Here is a 22,183-nt window from a genome sequence, read left to right on the forward strand (position 1 = left end):
ACAACCGGAACAAGCAGATAGGTCTACTACTACCGCTCAACCCGAGACTGCGAGTTTGGGGGTTCAGTTGACTGAGATGCTTACTAAGTTTGGTGAAATAGCATCTGAAATGGCAGCGCAAAAGAAGTTAATCGACGAGCTCGTTAGTAGCGGAGTGCAGCCCGAACTGGCGCCCATCAAACAATCGGAATCTGAACCATTTGTCGTCCCTCCGACTCAAGCCACTGTTGCTCCATCTTTCCCTATTCCAACCGAAGGAACTTTCACATACCCCACCATACATTTGCCATACACTTACCCTCCTGATCCTTCATTTTTCCCCGCTTACATGCAAGGTCCACAACCCCAACTTACTTCAAGCATACCACCAGAGCTACATACTTTCTATCACACTGCTGCTGAGCCATTCCTACCCGACCATATCGTTCAAACCAAGCCAGAAATGGGGGAATCTTCCGCTCCCGTTGATATAAAGCTGCTCAAACGCCTTGACCGTTTTGATGAGTTTATGAGGAGGAGTCAGGGTTTGAACAAACAAGGAGTGCTGGACTATGATGAACTTTGCCTTTTCCCGAATGTGCAGTTGCCTGAGGGGTTCAAAACTCCGAAGTTCAATAAATACGATGGCACGGGCAATCCCAAGACACACCTCCGTCTGTTCGCCAACAAGTTGGGTAGGCCAACAGATGATGAAAATCTGCCTTTGAGGCTATTCCCAGAAAGTCTCGAGGGGGATGCACTCGACTGATATTCCAAGCTGAAACCCGAAGAAGCGAAGACCTGGCTTGACTTGTCCAACGCTTTTGTAAGGCAGTACGAGTATAATTGCGAGCTGGCTCCAACACGAACCACGTTGGAAGGGACAAAGAGGAAGCCCTCCGAGAATCACAAGACTTATGCTAAGAGGTGGAGGAAAGTAGCTGCAAAAGTCGAGCCACCAATGACGGAGGACGAAATCATACGAACTTTCATTAAGGCACATGATCCGCCGTACTTTGAAGAAATTTTCCGCATGACTGGATGCTCATTTGCCGCAATTGTTAATAAACTTGAGGAATTTGATGATTTCGTGAAGGCTGGAAAGATTGTTAATGTGTCTGCCCTCAAATCGCAGTTGGATGCTTTGCAAAGCCAAGGTAGTAATGGGAAGAAGCAACAATCCAAAAGGCAACAGGGGGAAACTGCTTTTGTCTGGAATCGAAGCCCTATTCCAAGACCCAGATCTCGCCAATACCCTACCTACTCAAACCCTTACTATTCAAGCCCTCATCCTGTTTATCACACCAATACCATTCATCCTCGACCTCGGCCTAACTACAACAACTCTCCTATGGCCCCTTTTCAAATATCTCAACCTAACTTCCAACAAGTTCGACCCCGACCTCCCTATAATCAACAATTCCCTCCACCAAGTAGGCCCACCTATAATTACCCCCGACCCATTGAACCCCAAAAACAAAACCATTATCGTACCTTTACCAATCTTGGCAGGCCCTTGGACCAATTGTACGAACAATTAAAAGCTGCCTGTAAAATCAGCGTAATTCCCCCTCCATCTCACCCTCATGGCGTCCCTGCCAACTACGATTCGCAGTACACTTGTGCCTATCATTCGGGAGCACCCGGCCACCCAACTACTGATTGTAGAGCACTTAAGCACAGAGTCCAAGACATGATCGAGGCAGGTGAAATAGTGCTAAAAAAGAAAGGTGGACAAGGACCGAGCATAAATACAAATTCTTTTCCTGAACACAAGGACACCTTTGAGGCATCCACTTCCAATGAAGACATTTGAAAATCTTGAAGAAACCTTGCACAATTGGATTGCCAAGTATCTTCTCTCGCAAAGGGAATTTGGGATGAATCCGGGGATTGTTATTTGTTAAACTTCATGAAACTCGTCACCGTTTGCTTTTGAGTAAATAGTTTTATCATGTTTAATTAAGTTTTGACTAAAGCATTTTTGCATTATCAAGCTCCTATGTTGTTTTCTTTCGATAGCATGCATAGTCACATCTTTTCATTATTTTGTTAATACCATTTTGTTTATATTGATTGTTAATTGGATCAATTTCATTCTAAATTCTTTCGATGGCCAAAGTAAAATTGTTTGACCCTTTGAATATCACCGTTCTGGAATCCGATGAAGCCTTCATTGAAATATCCCTTCATTGAGAAATCCTTTCTTTGAGACCATACATTGAAAAAACCCTTCTTTGAGAAAGCCTTCATTGAGAAAATCCTTCATGGAGAAATCCCTGCTTTGAAAAGGCCTTCATTAAGAGATCCCTTCTTTGAAAAAGCCATCATTTCCCTTCATTGAAAAATCCTTTCATTTGGAAATTCCTTCATTGATAAATCCCTTCATTTGAGAAAATCCCTTTCCAGCCAGGTTAAAAGTTGATTGGTCAAAGCAGTATCATTAACGATTGATTCTGATTGATAATGCTATGTGCCATGACCAACGTTGTCAAAACGCATGGCCTATGTTCATAACAAAAGGATCCGCCACCGATCTTCTGAAGAAGGAAACAAAGTGCTAAAGTGATGAAAGATGAAGTCAAAGGCAAATTTGCTTCAAATCGGCAAAGCTTATTGGGTGTTCAAAGGAGAGATGGAAGGACAGACATTCCCTCAACCTATCAATTCGGACATGTGTAAGATGTTTTTTATTTGATTATGCAAAGTTTCTTTTAGGAAATCATGCAAGAGACGAGGCAAAAGTCAGGCCATCTTCCTTTCCAATCAAAACATTTCATCCCTAGTCATCCCCTTTGAACTATCAGAATAATAATTTTCGTTTGGCAACCCCTGAGAATTGCAAACCCCATACTGGGGCAAATTCATTTTGAAAAGTGATAGGGAAGAAAAGGAAAACCCCACACTGGGGCAAATTTATCTTTGAAAGAGATATGGGAAAAAGAAAGAACCCTACACTGGGGCAAATTTATTTTTGAAAGAAAAATGAAAAGGAAGAAAGAACCCCACACTGGGGCAAATTTAGTTTTTGAAGGAAAATGCAAAAAGTGAGAAAAATGCAATGAAGAAAATGCAAAGAAAGAGAAAATCCAATCAAATTGGGGCAAATTTCCTCGGTTTCGTTCAAAATTAGAGATAATTTCAAAATGATGCAATCTCAGGTTATTTCACACCTTTCATCAAACCTGCTTTCAAGCCTCAACTTTTCTTGAAAAACACCCCACCTGACCTCATTACAAAAGCCCAAAGTCCTGGCTTTCGTCACTTGCTGCATTTCTATTAGGGATTTTGCTAATCAACTGGCAGGTGATGTCCATAATGCCTTCGTTTAAGTTTATAAGGGAAGCGCATTTTACTGATGCCAGCAATCTTCAACTTACATTCCTGAGTCGACTATGGTTGAGCTCTTCCATTGTTTCCTTAGGTGAAAACCCACAAGGGCACCTCAAGAGAAAGAAAAAAAGAAAGAAGGAAAAGAGAAAAAAAAGAAAAAGAAAGAAAAAACCAACAAAAAGGGTGGGGGGCAACCTTGGTGAAAACCCGAATGGGCGCTAAGGTAGGTTTCTGCAATGAGAAAGCACAAAGAGGAACAACTGGTGGTTTGGTCCATTTAGATTTCTCCTCATTTTTGTCATACCTTTGGCAACATTGAATTCCGGAACTAAGATATCCAAAGACTTGAATATGACATCCGTTGGCCAAAGCTGTGTCATTTTGAAAAAAAAAAAAAAAAACATTCTTTTGCACATACATTCTTAGGAAACTCATTTTTTCCCAAATTACTTGTATTCATGACATTTTTGTAGAATTTAAGCACACATGGTTGTATGTGCATTCTTGTGCATATTCATTTTTACATGACATGTGAATTTTTTGCATACCTCATTTTTTATCGTTGAATTGTGATAAATGACAATCCCTGTGATTTATTTCAAAAAGTATACTTGGATTCAGTCATCCTTTGGAAACAGTTGAAATCCAGCCAAGCCAGCTACACAAACTTCATAATATGGCAAAGCATATACCTGGTCAGTTTGAAAATCGGAAAAGCCTTAGGGCGAGGAATCCAACTCAATCGGCTGTCGTAGCAAAAGTTGATAATGGCATCGGAAGACTCATGTTTACACGATTCTCAAAGGAAAACGGATCAAATGATGGTGGCAATTTCTTTTTCATTTGCAGAAAATTGCAGGCACAGATGAAAGTAATCACACTTCGCACCGGAATCAATGTCGGAAAGAGTCCTCCGGTGAACGAAGGCAGATCGAAAATGTTGCAAGCAAATTTGATCAAAAGGTGCAACAGCATGGCGATACAAAGTCAACTTTGGACTCAAATTGCAAAAATTCACCATACTGGGGCAAATTAATTTTTTGGAAAGATTCTCAAAAGTCAAAAGAAAAGCGAAAAGAAAAGAAAATCATCAATCAAAAAACAAATCAAGTTTCATCACGACAGGCTTGGGTTTAATCCCACTGTCCGATGGTCAAGGTTTTCATTTTCATTACTACCGGAGCTGGGTTTGTCCCGCCAGTAAGCATTTCATTTTCATCGCCGCTAGCCGTTGGGTTTGTCCCACTAGTGTGCCTCTTAATTGCATTTGCCACCAGACGTTGGGTTTGTCCCACTGGTGAGCCTTTCATTTTCGTCGCCGCTAGCCGTTGGGTTTGTCCCACTAGTGTGCCTCTTAATTGCATTTGCCACCAGACGTTGGGTTTGTCCCACTGGTGAGCCTTTCATTTTCGTCGCCGCTAGCCGTTGGGTTTGTCCCACTAGTGTGCCTCTCATTTGCATTTGCCACCAGCCGTTGGGTTTGTCCCACTGGTGAGCCTTTCATTTTCGTCGCCGCTAGCCGTTGGGTTTGTCACACTAGTGTGCCTCTTAATTGCATTTGCCACCAGCCGTTGGGTTTGTCCCACTGGTGAGCCTTTCATTTTCATCGCCGCTAGCCGTTGGGTTTGTCCCACTAGTGTGCCTCTTAATTGCATTTGCCACCAGACGTTGGGTTTGTCCCACTGGTGAGCCTTTCATTTTCGTCGCCGCTAGCCGTTGGGTTTGTCCCACTAGTGTGCCTTTTAATTGCTTTTTCCACTAGCCGTTGGGTTTGTCCCACTGGTGAGCCTTTCATTTTCATTGCCACTAGCCGTTGGGTGTGTCCCACTAGTGTGCCTTTTATTTTCATCGCCATTAGCCGTTGGGTTTGTCCCACTAGTGTGCCTTTCATTTGCATTCGCCACTAGCCGTTGGGTTTGTCCCACTATTGAGCATCCCGTTTTCACAGCCACTGGAGCGTGAGGTTAGTCCCGCCAGTGAGCATTTCATTTGCATCACTAACAAACATGGGTCAGTCCCATTAACATTTCATTTCACTTCTTTCATTTACATCACCAGTAGACATGGGTCAATCCCACTAAGACTCCATCTCACTTCAATTCATAACTTTAAATTCTGTTCGGGCCAGTCCCATGATTTTCATTTTTATTCGGGCCAGTCCCATGATTTTCATTTCATTCGGGTCAGTCCCACGATCAAAAGCATTTTCGGGTCAGTCCCACGATTAAAAGCATTTTCGGGTCAGTCCCACGATTCAAAGCTTATTCGGGTCAATCGTGGGTCAGTCCCACGATTAAAAGTCTATTCGGGTCAGTCCCATGATTAGAAGCTTATGCGGGTCAGTCCCATGATTAAAAGTCTGTTCGGGTCAGTCCTATGATGTTAATTTTCTTGTTCGGGTCAGTCCCGTTTTAAATTTCTGTTCGAGTCTATCCCGTGGGTCTATCCCATTTCAATTTCTGTCTGGGTTTTAAATTTCTGTCTGGGTCTATCCCATTTACATTTCTGTCTGGGTCTATCCCATTTACATTTCTGTTCGGGTCAGTCCCGTTCAAATTCTTGTTCGGGTCAGTCCCGTTTAAATTCTGTTCGGGTCCGTCCCGTTTAAATTTCTGTTCGGGTCAGTCCCATTTAAAATTCCAATTCGGGTCAGTCCCGTTTAAAATTCTGTTCGGGTCAGTCCCGTTTAAATTCTGTTCGGGTCAGTCCCGTTTAAATTCTGTTCGGGCCAGTCCCGTTTAAATTCTGTTCGGGTCCGTCCCGTTTAAATTCCTATTCGGGTCAGTCCGTTTAAATTCCTGTTCGGGTCAGTCCCGTTTAAATTCTGTTCGGGTCAGTCCCGTTTAAATTCCTGTTCGGGTCAGTCCCGTTTAAATTCTGTTCGGGTCAGTCCCGTTTAAATTTCTGTTCGGGTCAGTCCCGTTTAAATTCTGTTCGGGTCAGTCCCATTTTAAAATTTCCTGTTCGGGCCAGTCCCGTTTTAATTTCATGTTTGGGTCAGTCCCATTTTAGAATTCCTGTTCATTAAAATCATTCGTAGCCGAATAACACAGGTAAGTATTTGGTGTCTACTTCTTTGTCTCAAGTTTTTTCAAAACTCAGACAAAGAGGGGCAAACTGTAGACACCAAATTTTTGGTGTAATTTCTTTTACTTTTTATTCTCATTTGTCGTGGTTGCTTTTTAGTTTTTTTTTTAGTTTCTAGTTTTATTTTATTTTTAAGTTTTAGCGTAGAAAAATAATGAAAAAGGAAAAAAAGAAGAAAAATCGTGAAAAAAGAGAAGAAAGGAAAATTTGTTCACAAAAATATGTTTATTTCTTTTGAATTCAAATTTTGGCATTTTAGTTATTTTTATTAAGTTATTTTGAGAAAAAAAAGAAAAAAAAAAAGAAAAATGATGAAAAATGAAAAGTGAAAGAAAAAATTGAAAAATGGTCGTTTTTGTTGTTTTTTTTTTTTTTTCATTATTATTATTATTACTTGGTTTTTTCTTGTCAATTTTGTTAATTTGTTTTTATTATTATTTATTTTTTTATCAATATTGTTATTATTGTATTACTTAAAAAAAAAAGGGGAAAAAGCTATTTTCATGCAATAGCCATCGGATGGCCGAGGTAAAGGATTGAGCTGGGAGGTTTGTGACCATCCAGATGAGGGTTAAGAGATTCATGATGATATAAAAGGAAGGGAAGGAGTGCGTGAGAAAGGGGAGGCTTCATCTGAGAGAGTGACGGCTGGTAAAATCTGCAAAAGAGGGAGAGCAAAACAGTGGACAAAGGAAGGGGAAAAGTGAGATATAGAGAGGATCAAGATTAACGGCAAAAGAAAAAACGGCGGAGAAGAGTGACGGGGAATAGCTGAGAGAGGACAAGAGAGAGCTGGGGTTGGCCGGCTGTAGGAAGAAAAGGGCTTGGAAAAAGTGAGAAAAGGCTAGTGTAAGGGAGAGAGGAAGGCACAAAGAAGGGTGACGGCTGGGGGAGACAACAGAAAATCTGGAAAGGGAAAAAGGGTTTACGGCTGAGAAGAAAAGAAACCAAGAGAGTTGCGGTCAATCCAGCTTTGCCCACGAAACCATAAATTTCTACACAAACTCCAACCCTGAGGAGAGGAATTTCGTTCGGAAGTTTGGCAGAAAGGACGCCTGAAACGTCTTCGAATCTGTCTCTACATTTGCCGACCTCATTTCTGGTTCATGTTCAAAGGGCCAACGAGTCGACTGCAGCTGTTTTCTTTGTTCGTTTTCCTTGTTCAAGTTCGGTCAGAAGGCTTCATCAGGTCCTTTTCTGAACTAATCTTATAGTTCCTCCCTTTGTCACTCGTTGGTCTAAACATTTGCAGTTCTCTTTTGTTCTCTGTCGCTGCGATCGGTTTGTGTTTTATGCTCTGTCTTGATTCCTTTTGTTGATTTCCTTCAAAGCTGATTTTATAAGGTAGCTAGATGGTTTTGTATGTTTAAGGATTATCAGACATTTTGGGGAAGGTGATAAAGGTCCAAACTTTGAGTCTCTGTTTGCTTGTTATGGTGATGCTAAGCTAGTTGCAGCCGTGTTGGTAGAGTCTTTTTCCTTGGTTTGCTGAAGTTTTGTGTTGCTTGAAATGTCTGATCTGTTTGCCATTCACCTGAGATGTCGTGGGAATGTTGGGAGCTTAGCAGTAGAGGCTAGCAATCCGCTTGGTCTGTAGTTGCTGAAAGAAGAACCTTGCTGCATCTTTTCCTTCTTCTTTCTTTTGCTGTTCAATTTTTATCCCTGATGGATAGCTTCAATTCATGTTTTAATCTTGCAATGAAGTTGCATATTTGGTCAATGATTGTTAGGGAAAATCTTGACATTTGGTGAGTATACTCGCATGACGAACTGGAAAGGATTTCATGACAGAAATGTTGCAGCAATAAAATGGTAGAAAATCGAATCTAAAAAACTACAGAATGTTATTTCTATGCTTGCATGATCATTTGTCCGAATTTCAGATGTTTAAATATAAGATTTTTGCGGCTAACAGTGGGAAATGTTTGGTAATCTGGTTCCTTCAGTCCAAGCCTTCGTTGTCTAAGTTGTTCCTTACGGTTGGTTTGCATCAGGAAACTCGATAGTGAATCAGAAAAAAAAACGCAGCATAGCTTTGGTTGAGTTACATGAACTTTTGGGGGATGTGTTCCGCTCCTTTTGTTGCATGTTCAATTGTGTTATGTTAGTCAAAGTGTTTAAGTTGTTAAATGGTGATTGAGTGGTGGTTTTGTTGGCTTTTGCTTGAAGTCTTCTATGAAATCTGCATTTGAGAGTTTAAAGTTGCGGGAAAAGGCTGGATGAATGTTGAAGCAGGAAATTGTAGCAAAAGCTGTCAAGTCTTATGCATGAAAATTTTTGAACATTACACCATCTCTTCTATCCCAGATTTCCTCTATTGTGTTGTTCAGTGCGTGTGTTCATGGTGAGAATAATGAATGTTAAGCTGTAAAATTTTCTGGGTTCTTGATAGATGCACTTCACCTTTATGTTTTGCTGTCTTCTTTGCTCCCCGCAACAGCACACAAAGCTAGTTTTAGTCATCCTTCGCTAGTTTAATCTTGTGTTGAAGGGAAAGAAGTGAAAAGCTTGGTGCTGAGTTTATGTGTTAGGATTTAAAAGATATTTGAATCATGCCCAAGTGCTTGCTGGAAAATGCAGTTCAGTTTGCTGAACCAGAAACTCACGGCCTTGTCTTGTTGTTTTCTTCCATTTCGGTTCCTAGCTTTGCTGTTTTTATTAGATAATAATTCCAACATGTTTCTTCTTGGTTTGTTTGCATGAATACTTTTAAACTGAATAAGGGAATGGCATGAATGTGGTTGCGGGAAAAGCTGAAGTTTATGAAAAATTGCAGCAGTGTTCGTTCCTTCAAAGAAAAATGTGTTTGAGTGTTCCTCCAGATTTTTGCATCAACTCCCTTTATGTTGTTTGTTATTTGGAGGTTGAGATTATACGTTTTGTTGCTTGGTTTCAAGTTATGATTCTGATTGAAAGTGTCTTGAGCAAAGCTTGAGTGTTCAAGTCTGAAATTTGAGCTTGGAAACAAAAATGCAGCCAGCCTATGTTTAGTTGCAAGAAGCTTCAAAATGCAGAATTTTTCTAACGTATGCATGCATGAGAACCAAAATAAAATTGCACTTTAAACCCTCAAGATCCCCCTTATTCCACTAGGACCCTATCAATTGAATAATCTCCTCAATTTAGTCCTTGGTAGTTTTAATTTTGAAACTTCATTGCTTGCTTTGCTTCAAATTAACTACCATGCTTTGTCAATTGCACTTAAGCCATGACTTTGGGGGCTTTATGACCGAATGAGCTCTTGTTTGCCTATTTTCTTTAATCTCTTCAAATAAATTGGTACCTTGACCATTTCTTTTATTTTGGAGGATAAATAAGTGATTTCACTCCATTCAGAGCATCAATTCAAGGTGGCGGTATAATTTCTTTTATCCCTCTTTGTGTCTCTCCTATGTGACTCAACGTGCTAAGTGAATTGCATGTCTACTTTGCTTTCCTAGTTTTTTTTTTATTCCTTTTACTTATGTCATCTACTTTTTTTTTCATTAAGTTATTCTTTTAATGGGGTATGTGTACACCTCTTGGCTTGTAATAGATAGGGCTGTGGCGAGCAATTTGGTCCATTTTCCCTTTCCCCTTTTGTTTTAGTTAGTGAATGTAATAGGTTCATTAGCTTGGTTGCATGCCTACGTGTTAAGTGTTAATTTGCATTGTTAGGGCCATGCATCTAGTCGAGCATGCTAAATGTTATGTGCTATGTGTTTATGAGTGTTTGGCATGTCTACTCGCTTTTCATAGCCATGAATGAATGTGATGGATGAATGTACGTTTCCACTAGTCCAATGCTAGTCGGAATTCATAGAATGGGCTAGTCCAATGCTAGACCCTTAGGGATTTCCCCTCGTTAGTACATGTTTGCATGTTTCACTTCATTTCATGCATTTTTCTTAGTTTATCATTTTGCATGCTCCTCGAACCCCTTGTCCCTCCACTTTAGGTTTTGCATCCCATACTAGCTATAGGGTTCATTTTGCTTGAGTGTCCCCTTTTGATAAGGGAAACGAGCGAGTGTGGCTACTCGATAGCCTTAGCACGCTAGTTTTGCTTTCTAATCAAAGGAAAAATCGAAGTCGAAAAAGTTAGGAGTCATTCCCATACCCAACCTGATGCATTCCTTTAGGTTCATTCATTCTCATTTTATCACTTATTCATTTTTCAATTCACATTTCCTTATCACTTTTCCTTTCCTTATTGTTCATTTTGATTTCTACTTCACAAAAGTGCACTTAATTACACCTATATGCACTTATCACTATATTTCATGTACTTGCACACAAACACTTGGATTTTTCATACAATTTCACACGTTCACCTTTTTATACACTTGCACACTTGCACTTGAATCATCATTTGCATTAATCGACCTCTATAAGGTTTTCTTTCATTGGCCGCCACAATTCATGTGGTTGGGACCAAAAACCTTACAAGAGACATCTTAGAATCTAGGGTTTTGCATTTCATGTAGCACATTCAAATGTAATAAATTCTTTGGTTAAAACAAGAAAAACTTTGATTAAATCACGCAACTAGCCTTGGCTAGGTCGAAGGGGTGCCTTGGATTTTTATCCTTGCCTTCCCCTTCGTCAAATGTGACTCCCGAACCTTTTTCGTTGGTTTACGTGGACTAGGAGTTGTTTAAAAGGGGTTTCTTACTACTTTTTCCTATTTTTCCTTTAAAAAACTCATTTTTTAGGTGACTTGGTACACCTTAACTCATTACCAAGTGGCGACTCCAATTTTATTATTCCAAAAATCCTTTTTAAACTACAATTTTGGGTCAAATCGTCGCATTCTCAAACCCCCATTTAGGCCCACTTTTCTTTTAAATCACAATTCATTTTTTCAATCACAAAAAAAAAAAATAAATAAATACATTTTTTAAACCATTTTATTTATTTTTCTATCAAAAAATGGGGCGCGACAAGGGGGTAATGTCCTATGCAGTTTCTCATCCTTTTTAGGATCAAGGACAAATATGGAAGTGAAAGCCATGGCATTACTGGAGGGTATGCTCCTCTCCGCTGACTCCCAATTTCTACAGGTTGAAATGGATTCTCAGGTTCTGCTGGCTATGGTGAATGGCAACAGAAGAATACCTTGGACGCTATGGAAGACTATCTCACGCATCCAATCCTTAGCGCTGGGCTGCCAGGTCACCTTCACTCATGTCTATCGAGAGGCGAACGCGGTCACCGATGCACTAGCAAATCTTGCAAGTTCCACATGTGTCTGTCAAAGTTTTACTGCTTCCACATTTCTGAACCATATACAGGGATTAGCCTGCCTAGATAGGATACGAATGCCTTATGTACGTTTGGCATAACCTTACTGGCAAACTGTCAGCTCATCTGCTATAAGTGAAGGATCCTTTCAATAAATTTTGGAGTGGCGCCCCCCTCGTGCGCGAGGTTAGCCAAAAAAAAGAGTATGTGAAGTGTTGAGTAACCGGCGATTTTCATCTAAAAATGTCGATCCTTGCATAAAAAGGCACTTTCACAACTTAAGTATATATTTAGATATATTATATGAATAAATCCATCTCTAAGTTAAATAAGAAGATGATCATGAGTTTAGGAAGCATTTTATTGACCATATAACTTATTTGCTTGTGAAATTGAGTAAGGATGAGAAATTGACTTAGACTTGTTATAATTGCGGTATAATTGGCTCTCCTTTACTTGATATTATGAGTACTTGAGGTTAATGAATGATTACATAATGGTCATTTACCTTATTTTTAGGAAATGAAGTTGAATGGTGCACATATGTTTAATTTTAAAGTTTTGGATCATTGTTGGTTTGTAGTTCTAATTGCTTGAGGACAAGCAATAGTTCAAGTGTAAGGATATTTGACAAGTATATATTTTACATGTTTTAAGTGTGCTTTAATAGTTAGTTGTGGTGTGTTTTAGTTACTTTTATAGCTAATTAACTAGGAATCTAGTGAAAATATGTATTTTATGGTTTAAGTGTAAAAATTACATTTCTATGGATTTTTTATAATAAAAACTTCATGTTTTTGTAGGTTTAATGAGTCAACCATCAAATAGAGTAATTTGAGAACATATTTGGATGATTGATACTGTTTAAAGTGATAAAAATAGAATATGAAGTGCAGGAGAAGAAATGCAATCAAGAATAAAAGGAAGCAAGTTTCACAGCTTTGAAATATTGTGGTATTCGGCTATATCTTGAGCTACAATGATCGGATTGAGATGATTCTTGAACCATTTTGATATCTACATTTGGTATAAGACATTGAAGTCTAGTTCAGCTGTTTTCATTGTCAAAAGGTCGAAATACAGAAGCACAAACTCTGTTGTCGTAAGTTGGAACGAAGATCTAACCAGTCTTTAGTATTTTGATCATATTGTGGACCACTGAGCTCCAAATTGGATGATTCATGAGGCATTGGAAAAGCTAACTCAAAGGGTTACAACTTTCATGTTTTGTACAAGAGCTATTTCGGCCTCCATCATTGAGGAAATCGCAGTTGAAATGCGCAGAACTCAATACACGACTCAGCAATATGCAAATTGAAGTCACGTCTTCTCAAGTCATGTATTATCACCTGTTTTCCGCAACTTGCTCATCAACTTGCCTTGTTTTCATACAACTTTTTCAACTCAATTCCAACTAGCAATTCTAGCTGTATTTGACCAAGAAAAGGCTGGAAAGTTAGAGAAACAACTCAAGAGAGTTTCAAGAGTCAATTTTGCCAACTAGAGACATCTCATCTTGAGCTAGAATTCCACTACAAATAGAGACCTTTGGAGAACATTTTTTTAACTTTGGAAGGCTAGGAAAACTCACCAAAAATGTAGTCTTCACTAGTTTTTTCTTAGTTCATTAGTATAGTATAAGTAGAATAGTTTATCCTTCTTGTATTTGTAGTTAGATTTGGATGAAAATTGAGGAGCAAAGATGGAGAATTTGAAACTCATGTGACAACGGTGACTTCTCTCCTATTACTGTCTCTTTTATATTTGATTTCATGTTTAACTATAATACAAGTTTGGTGTTTGTTTTTATTATATTTAGTTAAAGTTTATGCCTAGAGTATGGATGAACTTTCTACATCCTGTTCATGATCTTTGCTTGGTTATTTGATGACATCATTTTGAGCATGTTATTTATCACTTTTGCTTTTCTAATCATGATTAACTAGCCATTAATTGTGATTATCTAAAGGTGTTAAGTTTGAAATGAAAATTAAAAATTTAACACTAGTTCAAGGAAGTGATAAACCTAGGGAGTTCACTCACGAGAGTAGAGGAGTACCTATGTGGCTTAAGTGACTTGTTTCATGTAATTTCGGAGAAGGAATGAGCTTGTAGTTAATTTCATAATCACGAGAGTAGGTATGGTTTAGCTACAAGTATAGTTGATTCACTACGAGAGTAGGTTTCACATACATTAGAAATTTAAGCCATAACTAGCCAAAATAATAGCATTTATTTAACCAGTAATCTCATTTTCAAGAGTAGTAAGGAATTTCATATCTCTAGGAGATTTCTAGTGCTAATTTTCATTACTTTAATGTTTATGATAGTCTAGATAATAAAGGAATTCGAAAGACATCGGTAATTGCAATCTTCTCTATGGGATCGACCCTTAATATCCCATACTCGCTCACGATTCGTATACTTGCGATAAATTGCATGTGGGGTATTTAGGAGTTTATAAATGTAAAACTTGATTATGGATGAGCTAATTGTACATGTTGTAGATACCAAATTTTGAAATAATTTATATGCTTCGTTTTAGTGATGATTCTTGTCTATTGATTTTTGTTAAATTCATGATTTTGTTTAGATGGTTTGCATTTTGTTCATTATTGTTTGTTTTGCACTTTTAGTTGTTATTTTATTTTAGTTTATTCATTTTTGCCTTTTAGTTTGTTTAGTTCATTTGCTATTTTTTATTTTATTTTATTTTTGTCATATTAGTTGTTTTTTTAGCTTTTCAAGTTTTAGCAAAGGAAAAAAAGAAGAAAAAAAAAAGAAGAAAGAAAAGAAAAGAAAAAAAAGAGAAAAAAGAGAAAAACGATGAAAATGGAAAATTGCAATTTTGCTGTTTATTATTTCTAGTTTATTCATTTTTATCTGATGTTAATTAAATTGTTGGTTTTCATTTAATTTTATTACGATTTTGTTAAATTACTTCAAAAAGAAAAAAAGAAAAAAAAGAAAAGAAAATTAGCATTTTGTTAGCATTTCTGCATTTTTTTTATTATTTTATTATTAGGTAATTAGTTATCTATATTAATTAATTAGTTAAAAAGAATTAAAATTAAATTAGTTAAAAAAAAAAATTTTTACCGCAGCGTGCAAGGCACAACCTCAAGAGACCATCGGAGGGCTGGATTTTACAGGGGTAACAAGCCCCTCATCCTCATCGTTGAGGTGAGGGTTTAGGAGTTTGGGAAGATGATATAAAAGCAAGAAGAAAACATCAGCCGCAGGAGAGGTTTTTCTGGACGACTGAAACGAGAGAACAAGAAAGAAAGCTGAGGGAGTGGACGGCTAAAAAGGAAAAGAAAACATACATAAAGGAAGAGAGACGTTAGAAACGGAAAAAGAAAGACCAGAGATAAGGTGAGGGAGGCGGTTGAAGTCTGGACTGAGAGGAGAGACCGAGAAAGGTCGGGGAAAAAGGGTACGGCTGTAGAAAATTTCAAGGAAGCTGCGGAGCTTGAAAGGTGACGGCTGAGAATAGAACAGAGAGAGAGGAGAGAGATTTCTGGGTTGACGTTTGAACCAATAGAGAGAGACGACGGCTACAAAAGAAAGATTGAAATCTGGAAGCAAGGAAGGGAAACGCAGCGAGAGAAGATTGAAAAGAGAGGGTTTTCAAAATTCGGCTGAGGAAGAAAGCTTTGGATAGGAGAGGATCCAGCTGTCGCAGTAGCAAAAACAGGTAACCCTTAATCCATTTCTTGTCATATTGCTTTCTGTATGAAGATCATGAGGATAGCTAAAAGTTGAGAGAGATAATCTGCCCGAAAGTTTACCATTTGGTATTAGTTCCTCGCATGTCACTTTCATTTCACAATCAAAATTTTTACTTTAGTAGTTCTGTCTTTGCTATGGCTCTTAGATGATGAAATTATAGTATCTGGAATGTGAGCAGTGAATCTCATGGGAGTTGTTTGTATGAATATGCTCCTGTCGAGTAAAAAAAATTGAAGAAAGCTTTTGACTTTGTGTGATTTATATCTGAGTTTTGGTGGGAAACGTGTTGTCGTTCATACTCTGTTTCCTTTGGGACTGGTAGCAAATATAGCTCTGTTTCCAGATTGGGATACTTCTATGTTTTGATTTTTTTTTATGTTTGAATCTAAAGTTTTATGCTAAGGGTTGAAAATCAACATTTGTCTGATGCCATGGCTTGGTTTCGAAGAGTGTTTTGCTATAGTAAGAGTAAAATTTGCTGCAATAAGTTCGGAAATGTTTGGCTTGTTGCATCGATAGGTGTAGACTGGTTTTATGGAATAGCTAAATTTCTGTTGGGTTTCTTCCATTGGGCCTGTTTTGTCTAAGTCTTTGTCATGCCGCAAGTTTGTTGCCAAATCCTTTTGCATAAAGCATATGTTTCCAGATATGCATGCCGCCAGTTTCATTTTGCTGCAATTTTTCACACCTGTGGCAGCTGCGTTTTTTTTTACTCTTAATGGTTTCCACAAGAATCTGATTTCATGTTTGGGTTGTTTCTGGTTTTAATTTCGCATTCACTTCAGTCATACATGGTTGCTTTCCCAAATCTCTTGTGCTTTTAGCTTCTTTCCCATATTGTTGCTCCTATCCAGGTTGTAGGTTCTCTTTGGTTTCTTATTGTGCGGCAGATTTGCATGATGTCTTGCTAAATTTTTCTGTTTTTAATGAAATTGGTTGTTTAGTTTGAATGTATGATGTTGATTTGGGCAAATTCGAATCAAGGCTGTGATTAAGAAATCTTAGTTTGAGAAGGAAAATGCAGCAACCTGCTTGTTTTGTTCCAGAAACTCTTGCTGAATTTCTTGTCTTTTCTTTTGCTGCGTTTTCATACTCATAATTTGCTGTTTTTCTTTTCCTGCAACAGCCCACACAAGCTGGTTTTGGTCATTTTCTTTTGCTAGTTTAATCTGATGTTGAAGGGGAAGTGGGTGAGTGGTGTTGAGTTTGCATATTTGGGTCTTAAACACTTGAGCTAGGATCACAACCTTGTTGCAAAATGATCAACTCTAGTTGCCGAATGATTGCTGGACTTTTCTTCAAATATTTGTGTGTTTTTCATTCTATGTTTTGGTTTGTTTGGATGTTGGAATGGTGTGTCAGGTAGCTTAGATTAAATTTTGAGTGTTTGGGTTGAAAAGTTTTTGATCAAAAATTGGTTGAGATTGATAGCTGGTGCGGCATTGTTTGGGATTGCAGAAAACTTCACCAAATGAATGTTCTTGTTGCAGACAATGTTTACGTAGCTTGGCATGGTTTTGAATGAAACTATTTTTGAAAATTGCCCTTTAACCCCTCAAATTCCCCTAATGACATTATGACCCAAAAATTGAGAAATTTAATCAATTGGGTCCCTTTAATTTCGCAGCAATGCACTATGGCTCAATTACTTGAATTATTTGATTAACGTTGCCGTTCTAGGATCTTAATTGATGGTTGTATGTTTTGGGTTGACTCTTGGATAGATTGATAAGGGGTTTTAGGATGAGTTCAAAGAGTTTCAAGAGCTTCGTCTAGATTCATGTGGTAATGTGCATTCGTGTGGATTTTAGATGTCTTGATGATTCAATCAATAGTTGGGGGCTTTATTTCACGAATATGAAAATCTTAGGCATTTAAATGCTTCTAATTGTTCAATTCCATGTTTATGTGTTTGATTGCTTGACCCTTGCTTTGTTTTGGACCTTCAAAGTTCTTAAATGTTCGATTGACTCGAATGTTTGGGTAAAGGTTATGTTTGAGCCCTTAGTAGATGCTTTACTTGGAAATTGAATAGGCCATGCCTTCTCCTTGATCTTTAAGTACCTTTGACTACACTTAAGTTGTGATTGAGGAAAATTTTTGATGGTTTGATGGATATCATTTAATTTATTTACATTTTGTCATTAAATTGGTGCATTAATCTTTTGCTTTGGATGATTTTAGCCCAAGTTGTCCCGATATTTGGTGACTTTAGCCCCATTTAGGTCTTACTCATTTCGTTAAATATCACCAACGGGGAAGGTATAATTCCTTTTATTTTTTGTCTCTCCTATGTGATTCAATGTGCTAATTGATAATTGCATGTCTAACTTGTTTCCCTAGCTTTTCTTTAGTTCATTTATGTTATTTACTTTTGCTTTTTGTTTAAGTTATTCTTTATGGGGTATGTGTACACCTCTTGGCTTGTAATAGTTAGGGATTTCATTGTTTTATTCCATCTTATTCCCCCTTTTTAGATTGTAGTAGGCCTTCTCCCCCAATAATGTAATAGTTAGGGCCTTAATCGCTTTGTGTGACTTGCATGCTTACGTGCTACGTGTTAATTTGCTTTATTAGGCTTTTGCATCTAGTCGAGCATGCTAAGTGTTATGTGCTATATGTTTATGAGTGTTTGGCATGTCTACTCGCTTTCCATAGCTTGAATGAATGTGATGGATGAATGTACGTTTCCACTAGTCCAACGCTAGTCGGAATTCATAGAATGGGCTAGTCCAACGCTAGACCCTTAAGGATTTCCCCTCATTAGCACATCATTTGCTTGTTCACCACATATCACGCATTTTCCTTAGTTTTATCATTTGGCATGATCCTCGAACCCCTTTTCCCCTCATTTAGGGTTTTGCATCCCATACTAGCTATAGGGTCCATTTTGCTTGAGTGTCCCCTTCCGATAAGGAAAACGAGCGAGTGTGACTACTCGATAGCCTTAGCACGCTAGTTTTGCCTTCTAATCAAAGGGAAAATAGAAGTCGAAAAGTTAGGAGTCAACCCCCGTACCCGACTTGTTGCATTCCTCTAGGGTCATACTTTCATTTTTATCACCTACATACTCTTTTAACCACATTTTTTCACATTTCTCAAACCATACTTTCTCACTACATTTTTCCTATCACGTGCTCATTTTCACCTCACAAATGGAATTCCACTTTACCTTATATATCTATTATTCTATTTTCATACACTTGCACACAAAAAAACACTTGAGTTTTATACAATTTCACACATGCACCTTTTTATACATTCGCACACTCGCACTTATATTTCTTGCATCTTTCATACACTTTCACACTTGCACACTTGAATTTGAACTCTCATTCGCATTAATCGACCTCTATGGGGTTTTCCTTTGTTGGCCGCCACAATTCATGTGGTTTGGGACCAAAAGCCTCACAAGAGACATCGTAGAATTTAGGATTGCATTTTCCTTTCCGTTTTGCATTCATATAGTCATATCCAACGTGCGATACATACATTGGGTAGAAAATTAGGAAAGGTAAGGTTAAGTCGCGCAACTAGCCTTGGCTAGGTCAAAGGGGTGCCTTGGATTCTATCCTTGCCTTCCCCTTTGTCAAACGTGACTCCCGAACCTTTTTTTTCTTTGGTTTACGTGGACTAGGAGTCGTTTAAAAGGGGTTTCTTACTACTTTTTCCTATTTTTTCTAAAAATTAATTTTTTTTAGGTGACTTGGTACACCTTAACTCATTACCAAGTGGCGACTCCAATTGTTTTAAAAATCCTTTTTAAACTACATTTTTGGTCAAATCGTCGCATTCTCAAACCCCCATTTAGACCCATTTTTCTTTTAAATCACAATTCATATTTCAATCACAAATTGAATAAAAAAAAAACATCTTTCTCAAACCATTTATTTTTCTTATCAAAAAATGGGGCGCGACAGTTGGCGACTCCACTGGGGACTTCCTAAGTGGGTCCAAGCATTTTGACTTAACCATTCGTTTCCTTTTTCTACCCTTTCTATGCATGGCATGTGGATATTAGGATTGCATTTTCATTTTTAGGACCTTTTGTCTTATGTACGTAATCAAACCAATCCCTCGACTCACGAATGTATGTTGGAATGAATGTTTACTTGTTATCTCGCGCTTGCATTGCATTTGGGTGGGGGACATACCCTAGAGCCTCGTGTTGGGTTCTTGATCCCTCCCCTCCAAACGAGCACTAGCATACGTGCATACGCTTTAATTTTTCACCCTCTATTTATTTTCTTTTAGTGGCTTGTCACGCCACTCCACCCTGTTAGGATTTTAGGCGACCTACTTGGACGTGTGATCGTGACACGACGTGTGCGTAGCACGATCCGAGGGGTCACTTAATCTTCCGCTTTAAGCTTTGGGTTAATAGCCTATAGCTTTTAGTCGAAGATTGAGGATTTTTGATAGATTCACTCAGACATGTGGCCGTGACACGACGTGTGCGTAGCAATGTCTGGGGAATCGCTCGAGCCACCGACAAAGAACCTTGGGATTGATGACCCTTGATTTCTAAGTCTGAAGGCTCGGGGACCTATGACCTATCGAGTCTAGATGTATTAGTGAGCCCTAACCTCATGCATCCATGATAGAATTGCCTAGGGTAGAGTCGGTCTTATCCTGAACTAGGGACACTATTCACGAGGGGAGGGGTCCAACCCCTTTCTCCTTTTTATTGCTTTATTTCCTTGTGTTGATTTCGTTGCTACAATGTGTTATATGTATTTATCTGACTGGGCTAACTTTTCTTGGTTTTGTGCCCCATTGCATTCACAAACATTAGCAAATAAGAGGTCTGGCATGACCTTCTTTTATGGCCTACCCGTGTAGATAGGATATTACACGTTTAAAAGTTTTGGTATAATTCATTCATAAGTTAATAATGTCATATCATTTTAGGCCTACCCTGGCAAATGAAGGGTCCATTAGGTTATGTTTCGTTTCAAACTGCATATTTTACTGCTTTAATAAACTGGCATCACGCATAAACCATAGAAAGGGAATGCCATTTAGGGAATCCTGCACTAGGGATAAGCCAACCCTATATTCCCGTGGGTACATCTTGGGAATTGCACGTTTAAATTCATGTTTAACCCGAGAAATGGGACCCGTAGGTAAGGTATTTGACACCGGGTTTTGTTCTTAGATGGAAAGCCCTCGTCGAGTCCAACAGATGTTGGTAGTGCCATCGGAGGTACAAAGGTGGCCCACATTCCTTTCACATAATGAAATCAACCAAGTAGCCGCTCGATTAGGACCCGTTGGGGATTTCAAAGACATTAAATCCGATGGCTACTTGGTGGAAGCCTTGGTGCATGTGTGGGATTCCACTTGTTCCGCATTTAGACTTGGTGAAAAGGAAATGACCATAACCATTGAAGAGGTTGCCGGATTTCTTAATTTGCCAATTCAGGGAGCTGCCGTGATATTTCCACTAGTATCTAACAAGGCCGAATTTTATCGTTTCACCGGATTAAAGGAATCAGTAATTCAAGGGTCGGACCAAAATATAGAGGCAAAGTTCTTATTTGATCGATTCGCATTAAGGGATGGTTTTGAAAGGCACCAGGGAGATTTCTCGTTTACTTCCAAGGAAATATGGGAACGAAAGAGAGTTTGGGTATATGGATTGGTCATGGCTGGAACCTACTTCTTCCCTAGGAAAGACAAAAAGGTAGCCTTCAAACTCACTAAAATCTTGTATGACTTGTTTCTAGGAATAAAAGATAAACAGTGTTCTATTGTTCCAACTATTTTGGCCGACATCTTCGTAGCTTGCACTACCTGTCAGAGAGGGGAAAAGTTCTTTTGTGGTTCAAATTTGATTTTACATGTGTGGGGGATGGAGCACTTCATGAGACGACCGTCTATTCCCGAGAGTCTACCAATAGCCGGATATAACTGGGTAATCACACATCACAAGAGGATCAATAGCAGTAGTTTGCCGTGTAATGCATCCGAGTTTATGCACTTTTTGACAAATGTAACTAATCAAAATGTGAGATGGGTATTGGATTGGACTAATTGTGTCAAGCCTGTTCTTCGCACCAAGGCATCCGAGCTTGTTCCTTTATTGGGTACTCAGGGTATCATGGCATACAATCCAAGAAGGTTCCTCCGACAATTAGGACGAGTTCAAGATGTGCCGTCTGTAGTTGATCTGACTACATTTACCATCATTTTCGACAAAGGGATATGTCCGAGAGAAATTCCGATGAAGATCCTTCTTAATGAGGCCTGGGAGACGTTGTCCGACGACAAACGCATCAAGTACGTTCCGGAACTCAAACAAAGGGGATTGACCACTCCGCAATACGAAGACTGGGTAAGAGGATCCGTTGCACAAGAAACACAAGATGAGCCATCTGAAGAGGTGAAAAAGTTGAAAGCCATTATCGAAGCAAAGGATAAGGAAATTCTGCAGTTAAGTAAGTCTGTCGAAGCATACAAAGGGATAGCCGAGCAAAGCAAGCAATTGTATGAAAATGAACGAGGAAGGCGTCAAGAGCTGAAAAGGAAATGTGTAGAATTATATGACCAAACTGAATGTGTTAGAATTCCATATGCTAGGGAAACAAAGGACTCTGTATTAGATAGGTTCAGAAGTTTTGGCAATCTTGTACGGAATCATTTTCGTGACATGATGTAAATATTGGCAAGATTATCAATGAAAATGATTTTTCTTTTGCTCTCATTTCGGATTATTGTCAAAAACAGGTTTGTATTACGGGTCCCATTTCGAAGGTGTTGCATCATGCTAGGCCTACCCTTGGCACAAAAGGGTTCCCCAAATAGGACATGCATCCGAATTGTTCGAA

This window comes from Coffea arabica, chromosome 7c, assembly GCF_036785885.1.
Source record: "Coffea arabica cultivar ET-39 chromosome 7c, Coffea Arabica ET-39 HiFi, whole genome shotgun sequence".
Taxonomy (NCBI): Eukaryota; Viridiplantae; Streptophyta; class Magnoliopsida; order Gentianales; family Rubiaceae; genus Coffea; species Coffea arabica.